An 11,990-nucleotide genomic window follows, 5' to 3' on the forward strand; every position below is an offset into this window, starting at 1 on the left:
GTATGAAGTGGCATCTCATGGTGGCTTTGATTAGACATTTCCCTAATGACTAATGGCGTTGAGCATCTTTTCAACATGCTTATTGGCCGTTTGTATATCTTCTTTGGAGAAATGTCTATTCAGATCCTTTACCCATTTTCCCCCTAAAGTCAACTTACTTTTTTTTTCACTGTAAAACCCCATGACAGAAAATTGACCATCTCAACCATTACTTAACTCCAGTGGTGGTAAGTATATTCACACTGTTGTGAAACAGATCTCCCAAACTTGTTCGTCTTGCAAATCTGAAACTCTGTACTGATTACACAACTCTCATTCTTTCCCCCACCCCCAGCTCCTGGTAACCACCACTCTACTTTCCCTTTGCTCATGTTTAAATTGGGTTATTTGGTGGTTTTTGTTGAGTTATAAGAGTTCTTTATAATTCTGGATACAAGTCCCTTATCAGATATATGATTTTCAAGTATTTCCTCCTTTTCAGTAAATTGCCTTTTTACTGTCTTGATGGTGTTCTCTGAAGCATCAACTTTTTAATTTCGATGAAGTTCAATTATCTATTATTTGTCTGTTGCTTGTGCTTTTAGTATCACATCTAGGAAGGTGCAGGTATCATACCCCAAGGTCACAAAAATCTATGCCTATGTTTTGTTCTAAGAGTTTCTTAGTTTTAGCTCTTACATTTAGGTCTATAACCCACTTTGAGTTAATTTTTTATACTGTATAAGGTAGGAGTCCAGTTTCAGTCTTTTGCATGTAAATATCCAATTGTCCCAGCACCATATTTTGAAAAGACTATTCTTCCCCTCCTGAACAGTCCTGTCACCCTTGTTGAAAATCTGTTGACAACAAATGTAAGGGCTTATTTTTGGACTCTCAATTCTGTTCCATTAATCTACCTATACATTTAACCTCATGCAAGTACTACACTGTCTTGATTAGTGTTTTATTACTGAGATAAGCTTTAAAGTCAGGAAGTGTGAATTATCCAACTGTGTTCTTCTTTTTCAAGATTGTTTTGGCTATTCTGAGTCCGTTGCATATCCATATGAATTTTAGTATCAGCTTATAGGATTATGAAAAAAAGCAGCTGAGATTCTCATGGAAATTGCATTGAATCTGTAGATAAATTTAGGGAGTACTGTCATCTTAACAATATTAAGTCCTTCAATCTACAAATGTGTAGGTATTTCTATTTACTTAGGTTTTCCTTAATTACTTTCAATGATGTTTTATAGTTTTCACTGTACACCTGCTATGTAGCAGGTACCTAATAAGAATTTGTTGAATAAATATAAATGAGTGAGTGAACTCAGCAGCAGAAAGTTAAGGGAGTTCCCTTCTAATGGCTTTTGTTTTCTCTGTGTAGTAAGAAAGGAGGTCAGCTTTTGAAAGAGAGGGAAGAGTGGGGGTAGATGGTTATTTTTAAATGGAGATTTTATTCCTATACAACTTTAACTGACCATTGCAAAAAATGGAAAAGCAAGGTGTTCAGAGAACAGGATTGCAGTACTGAGAGTCACTATGAAGTTCATGATCATGAGTTTATGGTAATACTAGTCTGCCCTTTTGTATGGCTTTCTCCAGAAATACTTAAGAGAAAGCAGACAGATTAATTCATCCATGAATTTAGTTGACAGAGAGATGGATTAAAAAAAAAAAGTCACAGGACAATGGAGTTTATGGTATAGGAAAGAAGCACCATATCTAAAACGATAAAGAGAAAAGAAAGACAAAGAGAGGACTGAGAATGCAGACAAGTCAATGGAGTAGAGGCTGGAGGAAGATAGGGGATGGTCTTAATGAGAGAGCAGTTGAACAAGTCAGCTGGAATGACAACACAGAATGGGGCATCTAAATCAGTGGTTCTGAAGTAGAGCAGTCAGAGGTGCTGAGAGGGTCCAGGGTGTACATGGGGGAGTGGATGTCTGAGGCTCAGCGGAGAAGACTGTCAGAGTCCAGGAAGTCAAGAAACTGTGTGGCCAGGGTCTTGAAAGGATTGACTCTCTAGATACTGAAATCACCCAAGAAGTGACCACAATTCTGGTACCAATCCATCCTGGAATGAAGGGAAACGACAAGAGAACTGCAATCAGAAAAGAAGAAGGAGGGTAGAGCTAAAATGGCACGAGCCTCAAAAAAGTGTCTTGCTTATTGTTGTTGTTGTTGTTGGTTGTTTAATCCTGGAGATTCAGGTTGTAATGGTCTAGAAGCGGCAAGGTAGAAAACAAGGAAGAAAATGACGAGGATGAGTAGTACATGCAGAATTCTAAGCTGACTCTCAGTAACACTTGTCCTCAGAGAATCCTTTCCCCTTTGAATGTAGTTGGAACCTGTGAAGATGATGAACTCTATCACCCCTCTGATATGGCAAAAGGGAGACTACCCTGATGGGCTTGGTATCATCAGGTGAGCCCTTTAAAAGGAGCATTTTTTCTGGCGAGTTGCAGAAGAGGAAGTCAGAGAAATCTGCTCCAACTGGCTTGGAAGAAAGCAAATGTCCATTTTGTAAACTGCCTCTGGGGGCCACATGGTAGGGAACTGCAGGTGACCTCTGGGAACTGAGAGTCCTCCCTGGCTGGAAGCTAGCAGGAAAATGGGGACCTCGATACCATACCTGCAATAAAATGAATTCAGCCAACCAGTGAGCTGGCAAGAGGACCCCCCCAACCCAGATGATAACTACAATCTCGACTGACACCCTGAAGTCAGCCCAGTAAGACCTAGAGCATAGAATCCAGTCAAGCCATTGCCTAGGCCTCTGACACACAGAAACGGAAATAACAAATCTCTGTTGTTTTAAGCTGCTAACGTTGTAATAATTTATTACGCAGTAACAGAACACTAAAACAGTGTCCATAAACAGTTTACCCAGGAAATCCCAGTTTCTGCATGCTGTGCCTCCCTGCATAAAGAATAGGGCCTCCTTTACTCTCAAGTAAGTCTGTTGTATATGATAAATTATATAGCCACCCTCACAATAATTTCACCTCCCAATCCCCAAAAACACATAGATGTGGGAGAATAAATAGCTACCAACTGAAAGGGTGCAGGAGAAGGGGAGCTCCTAACAGACAGCCAAACTTCAATTAAGACGGGGGTAAAAGAAATGCTTAAGAAGCAGGACAAGTGAGGGCAGTTTGCTGCCTAAGGAGCAGCAGTTGTAAAAGCACTCGAGATGCAGAGGACTGAGGACTGCAAGAAGGATGGGGGTGGGGGTGGGGGAGCAATGAGTCACCGACAGATGGAGATGGGAATGGTGGTGTCAGTAAGACAGTGAGAGCGGATCGTGATTAATGAAAACAGAGGTGGGAACCACAGCGGACAGTCTCAGCAGCTTCTCTGAGGAGTGTGGGGCATTGGGCTACATGTCCAGTTTGTAGATTCTGTGTGGAATGTCTTCATGTATTTGTCTTACCTTGTGCTATAACTTGCCACAAGTGTGGATACTGCCTTATGCCTTTAAAAAACGTCCTCCTAAAAAGGAACCCTCATGCACTGTTGGTGAGAGATGAGCTGGTGTAGCCACTGTGGAAAATGGAAAAAATAAAATTCCTACATGATCCAATAATTCCACTACCAGGTATCTACTCACAGAAAACAAAAACACTAATTCAAAAAGATATATGCACCCCTATGTTTATTGTAACATTATTTGCAATAGTCAAATTTTGGAAGCAACCCAAGTGTCCATCAATAGACGAATGGATAAAGAGGGTGTGGTATACATATGATGGAATGTTACTCAACCATAAAAAAAGAATGAAATCTTGCCATTTGCAACAATGTGGATGGACCTAGAGAGTATTATGCTAAGTAAAACATGTCAATCAGAGAAAGACAAATACTATATGATTTCATTCATATTTGGAATTTAAGAAACAAAACAAATAAACAAAGGGAAAAAATGAGACAAACCAAATACAGACTCTTAACTATAGAGAACAAACTGATGATTACCAGAGGGGAGGTGGGTGGGGGAGGGGTGAAATAGGTGAAGGGGATTAAGAGCACACTTAATGAAGAACACTGAGTAAGGTATAAAGTTGTTGAATCACTATATTGTACACCTGAAACTAATATAACACTGTACGTTAATTATACTTGAATTTTAAAAATTAAAAAAAATTTTAAATCCTCCTGCCTAGTTTTACACTATATGTACAAAGTAGTTAAATTAGGACGTGACTATTTGAACCTGGGCAGAAACATGACCAAGAAGCATACTTTTTTCTCATTGCATACATATCCTCTCAAAATTCTAGAGATGTGAGGAGAGGTGTGCTAGTCACATGAGAACTAAATACTGCTTCTGACAAGGACAGGTCAACAACAAATCTTAACTGGTCCAGGTCTATGACAAAAAAATTTGCTCTGAACCCTTAAGGTAAATTATTTAATATCACTAATGCCCAAATAAGTATACTAGACATATGTGTGTTGCCTGTTAATATTTATTTTTTAAAAAGAAGCAATAATATTAACAGAGATTGCTAAACAAATCCAAATACTTCCTCATTTATAGATTCTGAAGAACAAGGTAAGTAACTTTGTTCAGAGATGGAGCCTGCCCTCTGCTGGGAAGAAAGGTGAAATTTCCATATATTCTGTATTATATAACTCGCTCTACTAAGCCACTCAACTAACAAATAGTAGCCGTGTTACTACAAGTGCATTTTGTATAAACACACAAACAGCCTTCCTGCCAAGTGGAGACCAAATTTTTCTTGGTAAAGTGAAGATCAGGGTAAGCAGAGATCTGAAGGTAAGGCAGAGGGGAGGGCAGGAAATGGCTTCTTCCTAGCCTTTCTGAGAAAGGGTTAAGAGCTTCTGTTTGGGAAAATGGAAAAGCTCCAGATGGATGGTGGCGATGACTGCACGACAATATGAATGTGCTTAATGCCAGTGAACTGGACACCCAAAAAGAGGTAAAATGTAAATTTTATGTTACATATATTTCACGCTAATTGAAAGAAAGTGAGAGACATGAGAGACAGGGAGAGAGAGAGAGGAGGAGGAGGAGGAAAAAAAAGGAGGAGGAGGACAGGGAGGGAAGGAAGAAGGGGAAAATGCATAAAATAAATCAGAAAAGCATGTATGCCCTGACCAAGGAAAATGAAGGCCAGGGTTAAGATCATTTAACAGTGATTAAAAACAACAACAACACTCTATTTGAAATACTTTGAAAGAATCATCCTCCAAATCCGAATACTGGAATATGAGAAAAAAAATCCCAGTAAATATTATGCATAGTTGTTTTAACAAAGTGCTCTTTTAAAAAGTATAACTTCGTAGAAAAACATGATAGATAGTTTCTCTGGGTGAATTAACCATTTGAACAGAAAGCCTTGTGCAGATCATAAGGCTTTCTCCTCAGCGTGGCAGACTGGATGCACGGTTGGATATCCTCATTTGTATGTTCTTTCATTCATCTATTTAACAAATACTTACTGAGGATTAACTATATGCCAGGAATTATTCCCAAACATAACTGCACCATACCACTCACCACACCACACATGCTCCTTCGGATGGGCCTTTATGGCCACCACCACCCCCAGCATCCTCTCCCTCCCCCCAGCTGGACTGGCCCTAGGGCCTCGATGCTGTAACCAGCACAATTTGGCAGAACGTGACTGCATGACTTCCACAGCTCAGGCAGGAAAGGCCTTGCAGCTTTCCCCTAACGCTCCTGGAACACTGGTTTTCCAGATGCTTCCTCCAGGGACGCTCTCTCTGAAAACACAGCCACCATGCTGTGGAATGCACAGGCCACAGGCCACACACAGGTGGCTCCAGGATACCGCCTGGTGGAGCCCAGCCTTCTAGCCCTCCCCAGGCAGATGCCAGACACACGAGTGAAGAAGCCTCCAGTCATTCAAGCCACCCACCCTGCCTGGTATTTCAGAAATCCAGCAGAGGCTCCAGAAGTCATGGAGCAGGAACAACCCAGCCCCTCTGCCCTGTCCAAACTCCTGACACCAAAGCCGTGGGCCTAACAAAATAGCTGTTTTCAGTCCCTAGTTTTGTAGACGCTTATTCTGCAGCAACAATAACTAAAACACTGTACACCGCAGGCCTCCTGGTGGCAAGGTTACCAGGAATACGACCCGGGAACCTCAGAGAAGATGTTGAATATATCCTTGCAAACTAGAATGTAAAAATCAATACCGATTACATGGCCCACTGCCTTGCTTCCATGTGGAGGACCCCCCGGGTCCCTCTCTGCCCCTCATTCTTCTGACCAGCCTAGCTGGTCCAAGGGAAGGCATGAACATGCCAGCTCAGCCATTTCCCCTCCCTTGTTTCCTGGTATCTGCAGGCACCACACAAAGCACACATTCTCCTCTGCGCCCTCAGCCTTGAGCTTCCAGCTCTGCTCCCTGCTGGAAGGGCCTGCACTGGGGTGGGCTGTATTCAATTCAGGGGCCACTGGCAAGGCCATTACTCCCTCACAGTTAAAACCACCTTCTTGAACAGATTGCCATCTGCCTAACTCCTGGGAGGCTGCAGTTGTGAGTGGGAAAAGCAAAGTGGGATTAATCGGGTCTCCTAAAATCCCACTAAGAACAACTATCAGAAAACAGTGTTAGAATAGATCACTTCAGACAGGTTTTGTCCCCACTGCTCTTGCAAGACGACCCCCACATTGTTAGATGAGGGGCCACTTCTCAATCTTCTCACTGGACTGTCTGTCACAGCCCTGGACACAGATGATCGCTCCCTCCTTCTCCAAACACTCTTCACACGCTTCCAGGAGAGCTTCTTCCCCTGCGTCACTCTTTGCAGGTTCTTCTCTTCTCCCAGATCTCTTAATGATGACCCCTGACGTCAGTTCTCATTCCTCTTCTCTTTTTTCTTCTCTGCTCTCTCTCTACTCACTCACTCGGGGGGACCATCCAGTCTCATGGCTTTCAGTATCATCCACTTGCCAAGGACCCCCAAGCTGATTTCTATCTCAGACTTCCTTCTTGATGTCTAGGCTCATGTGCCAGGGCCTATTCAACAAGTCCATATGGATATCTAGTAAGCACCTTAAATTCAAACTGAATTTCCACAGTGAACTCTCAATCCTCACCTCTATGTGTGCTCTATCCACAGCTGTCCCATCTCAGCTGATGACAATTCCATCCTTCTAGTTGTTTAGGACAAAATCTTAACTCCTGTTCTCTCCCAAGCCACATCCAACCCATCAGGCAATTTTTAAAGTACATCCTCGTTCCACCCTTGTCACCACCTGACTACCACCATCCTACCGCATTTGGTTTTGATGACTGCAGTCATTTCTCCTGAAATGGTCTCTCTGCTTCTATCTTTTCCTCCCACTTTACCCTTTACATGTTATCCAGCCTGATCATTTTAAAAGATAAATCAAGCCATACCATTCTTCTACTCAAAACTCTCTAAAGACTCCTCATTTCCCTAGAGCAAAGGCCAACATCCTTACAATGGCCAGCACGGCCCTTGTGAGCGATCTGACCTCCTCTCCTGTAGTCCTCCTCCTCCTATTGACTCCACTCTGGGCACACAGGCTTCTCTGCTGTTCCCGGAACTCAGAAGCACACTCCTGCCCTCAGACTCCATGCTGAAAACGCCTCCTCCTCCCCAAATGTCTGCTACAGACACCCAAGACACGCTCAAATCTCACTTTCTCAACACAGCCTCTATGACCCGATACTCTGGATTCTGCTTTCTGATTTCCTGCTCATGTGCGAGTCCAGTGTAAATTGGCTGAGGGGCTCTGATCCATCTACCAGATACCCATCTAAGGACATCTGCCTCTACTTGTTTCTTTGGAGATCCTTCCATGTGGCCAGTGTCTACTGGGAGTGAGAAGGGTAAAGAGAAGATGAGAGGGACACATCTGCTTAAAACAGCCTTGACCCAGAAGTAACACAGATCACTTGCAAATAAATTCCGCTGGTGAGAACTAGTCATATGGCCCCATCGGGCTGCAAGGAGGATGGGCTATATCATCTAGGTGTAGGTCCAGGAAGAGAAGGAAAACATGGATATTGGTAAGTAATTCTAATCATGAAATACCTTTTTCTTCCTCTTTCTACACATAAAACACACTTAAATCTCTCGCAAGAGAAAACCTGAGGTCCCATTTAGTCAGTGCATCTAAAGACAAGTCCAGGGCCTCTGGGTACATCGAAGTCTTCTTTAACAAGACCATGTGTAGCTCTTTATGATGCAAACTAGGAACAAACAGGGCAAATTATCTGCACCCACCCTCCCCAGTTCCACTACACAATGAAGGAACACGAGCAGGAGGTTCTTCCTTATCCAATCTCCTCCTTGGCAAAGTGGGCTCTGGCATGCCCTCCCTAGGGGCTGTATAACCTTCATAACCCATCTCTTCCCAGAGCAAGGTCTGGATCCTTAAGAAGTAGGTTTACAGCTCAAATAGTCAAGGGCTTGTTACATGCAGGCTCATGGTTCCTTTGCCAATATACAATTCCCTCAAAAACTTAGTAGGCCTTTGATCTATTTGTTTCCAGTCAGTTCCAAGTGCCAGTAACCACACACAAAGTCCTTTCCTAGACATAATTCTCAAGCCTGATTTATGTCTTTGCCTCCATTCCTCTTGCTTTGAACTAACAGAGGCCACCTGGAGGCCATATGAAACAAAAGGTCAGCAGTTTCCAACTTTGGCTGCATGAGAGAATCACTTGGGGGAACTTTTAAAAACTGCCTTATCTAGGTTTCATATACCTTTGACCCATTAAATCAGAAGCTACATATGTGAGAACAAGGTGATTCTGAGGAACAGCCAAGAACGAGAACTCATGCCCTTATCTGATCTTCACCATAGGACTAAGCTACCTTTCTTCAACTGAGAAAGTTCCCTAGGCCTTTATTGCTCAAAGCCTTTCTCAACTCTTACCTATGGCGCTCCAGGGTCTATAAGCAATCTGTTTTTCCTGTCACTGCTCCAACTGTCAGAACTTTCTCTAGTTCCTTTCATTTTTTGCTTGAAAACTTGTTAATTCTTTCCTAAGCTCATCTCTTTCTCATCATACCTAAAAAAACAGCCAACACACACTCACACTCCAATCCTTTCCAACTTCTGACCTGGAGCTCAGGTGGCACGAAATGTGCCTTCTAAGTTATCATGGATGACAAATTAACCCAATTGGTCACCACTGCATAACACGAGTTTCTGTCCTTCCCAACTCCAATATGAGTGTCCTCATCAGAGCTATTTGACTGCTAAGTCAATGACACAGATTTTAAGGTTTTTTTTTAACAGGACTCTACTTCCAGTACCAACCACTATAGCAAAAACTAAAACCTCAGTAACTTAACACAAAGTTTCTCTCTTGCTCCCATCAATTCAAGTAGGTTGGCAGAATACTCTTCTCCACCCATCATTCAAGGACCTAGTTTCCTTTCATTTGTGGTTTTATCCTCCTATGGGTCCTAATGAAATTCTCCCCACTAAGCTGGCAGAGAGAACAGAAGAGGCACTCAGCTACTAACGGTCTTATTCCCGGAAGACATGTATCACTCCAATCACATTCCACTGATAAGTGCTATTTACATGGTCCTTCTTAGATACGGGAAGGCTGAGAAATGTAGTCTAGATGTATGTTCGGCAAAAATAGGAAAACAGCGATGTCAATGAGCCCTAATGACCTCTTTTATACCCCTTAAAATTTAAGCCCCACAGGGCAGGAATCTGATTTGTTCACAGATGTACCCTACATGCCTGTAACAGTGCCTGGAACGACACAGTAGGAGCTCAAATAATATGAATGAATAATGAATGCACAAAATGAATCACAGATATGATACCACATGGCATTTTTTTCCTAAAATATTTTAAAGTCAAATGAATGATGACTAAAAGAATAAATGAATTACACTGCATAGTTACTTAGGTAAAACATTAAACAGAAACTTTTGGAAAAGTCAAAGTAAACTTCCAAGCACCAATATAACACCTATCAAATCTACAATACAAATTCATATACAAACTTGTTAAATGCACACTAAATTTATCTCTTGTGAACACAGAAAAATATTCACTCAAATACTAGTATAAACACAGTGGGCAATCTTCAAAGAAATTACTATTAAAGTGATTTACACATCTTTTTGTTAGTGGAATCTTCTTTACCCACATCAGTCCCAAAATTCACTCACATCTTCCTCAAAGAACAAGGGCACTGCACATACAGTTCTAATCTTGAAAACAAGTTATACACACACACACACACACACACACACACACACACACTACTAAAAAACCTTACCAGTATGCATCAGTCACACATAATGCATATACTCATCAAAATTCAGAACTGATACCAGCTTCATGCCTATAATACTTGATTTTTCTTGAAATCTCCAGTCACTATAACAACAATAAATGAAATAAAAACAACAACAACAACAACAAAGCTAAAATAAAAATAACAAATGGGAATATGGCTTACTTCACAAGAATGTTGTGAGGATCAAGCAAAAATACAAGAATTCATTTGTGATTTCTGTACCTTCATTTATGTGTTTTAACTCAATGCCAAAATTCAAGAGTATATGAAACGCTGCTTTGTAAATCATAAAGCAGTATTTAGCCACTTATCTTTAAAAAAAATGTAAAATTCCCATTTCTTAAAAGGGCTACAAATTAGCTAAATGAGCAAGTTCAAACTATGACGAACAAGTTCCTCACTTCCCCTCAACATCTAGAATGAGAATTGTCAGAAGAAACATCTCAATGAATCCAATCATTTTAAGTGGTAACAGAGCAAAGAGTTATCTCAGTGTTGAGAGTTAGACTCTAAAAAACAATGGGAAAAACATTAACAAATCAATTAAGTGGGACACTTGCACTTTAAGAAAGGGAAAAGTAACAACTTGAAAATCTACAGATTATCTCTATTCAATGAAAAAGAAAAGAAACTACTACATTGTATTTTTTTTTCCATTGCTTGTTTAAAAATTTTAAATAATCACTCCTCAACCAAAAAAGTACTGGAATTTACAACACAACAAAACCTAGGATAGGATGTTCAGTTTAACGAAATTTTATGGTTAAGTGTAACTGAAAACCTATCTGATTTAAAAAAAAAAAAATTATCTCTAACATGTCAGAGACGTAGGAAGTGAAGTGTACATGTGGGTTGAAATTTGGTTTGGTTTTTTTTTTTAAAACCAATCCCTGATATGAACTTACTTGCCTTTTTTCTTGATTGAGTTTTAAGAAGGCTAACTAGAAAAAAAAAAAGAAAGAAAAAAACCCCTGGTAATTGAAGCTTTCTAATACTTAAAGTCCAGTAGGATAACCAAGGGTAAGAACCTAAATCCTGAATTATATGTATGACCCTATATATTGTTCTACCCTTTAGCAAACCAACCGACCAACCAACGAAAACTAAAGGGATAAGTTTTTAAAACGACTTTTGGGAAATAAACGGATGGCATTTTAAAAACTCTGAAAATAAACTGAGAAAAGGGAAGAAAAATGATTGATGCTAAGCTTGTTATGTGATTTATAAACACCGCAGGAAAATCACACGTCCTGCACCCAAATATTGTTATTTAAAGGACTACTTTTGAACGTACGGACATCAATGTGGCAACTGTAAGATACAATATTTCCCCAACCTCAGAGAGATGAAAATTTAACTCCTTTATTTCATGCAGCTTTCTGTGCAACATTTAAACCCTAGAGACATGAAACAAATATGCTTGAGAAAAAGAACTTTAAATCTTACTTAAAGCCCAGAGAGCAAGCTCTGAGGGGATACCCCGCTGCACAATTCTAAAAGAAGAAGACTCTTCTCACTTTTCCACTTCAACTGTAATAATATCCCCATCTCCTGGAACTTTAAAAATTCTCCTTTTAAAATCAAGTGATGAAAATAAATAAGTAAACAAACAAAGAAACAAACAAACCAATAAAACCAGGGGATGAGGCCCAAGGTATTTGCCGCCGTCATGGCCGTCATGGCCGTCATGGCCGTCATGGCCGTCATGGC

General features: G+C 40.7%; 1 protein-coding gene across 6 annotated transcripts in view; it reads right to left on the reverse strand.

The window, feature by feature from the left end:
* DTNB (dystrobrevin beta) overlaps window positions 1-11,990 on the reverse strand; it is a 227,745-nt gene that overhangs the window by 137,517 nt on the left and 78,238 nt on the right. The window lies entirely within an intron of this gene.

The sequence above is a fragment of the Mirounga leonina genome, unplaced genomic scaffold (genome assembly GCF_011800145.1).
Source record: "Mirounga leonina isolate KUSES-001 unplaced genomic scaffold, KU_Mleo_1.0 Mir_125, whole genome shotgun sequence".
Taxonomy (NCBI): Eukaryota; Metazoa; Chordata; class Mammalia; order Carnivora; family Phocidae; genus Mirounga; species Mirounga leonina.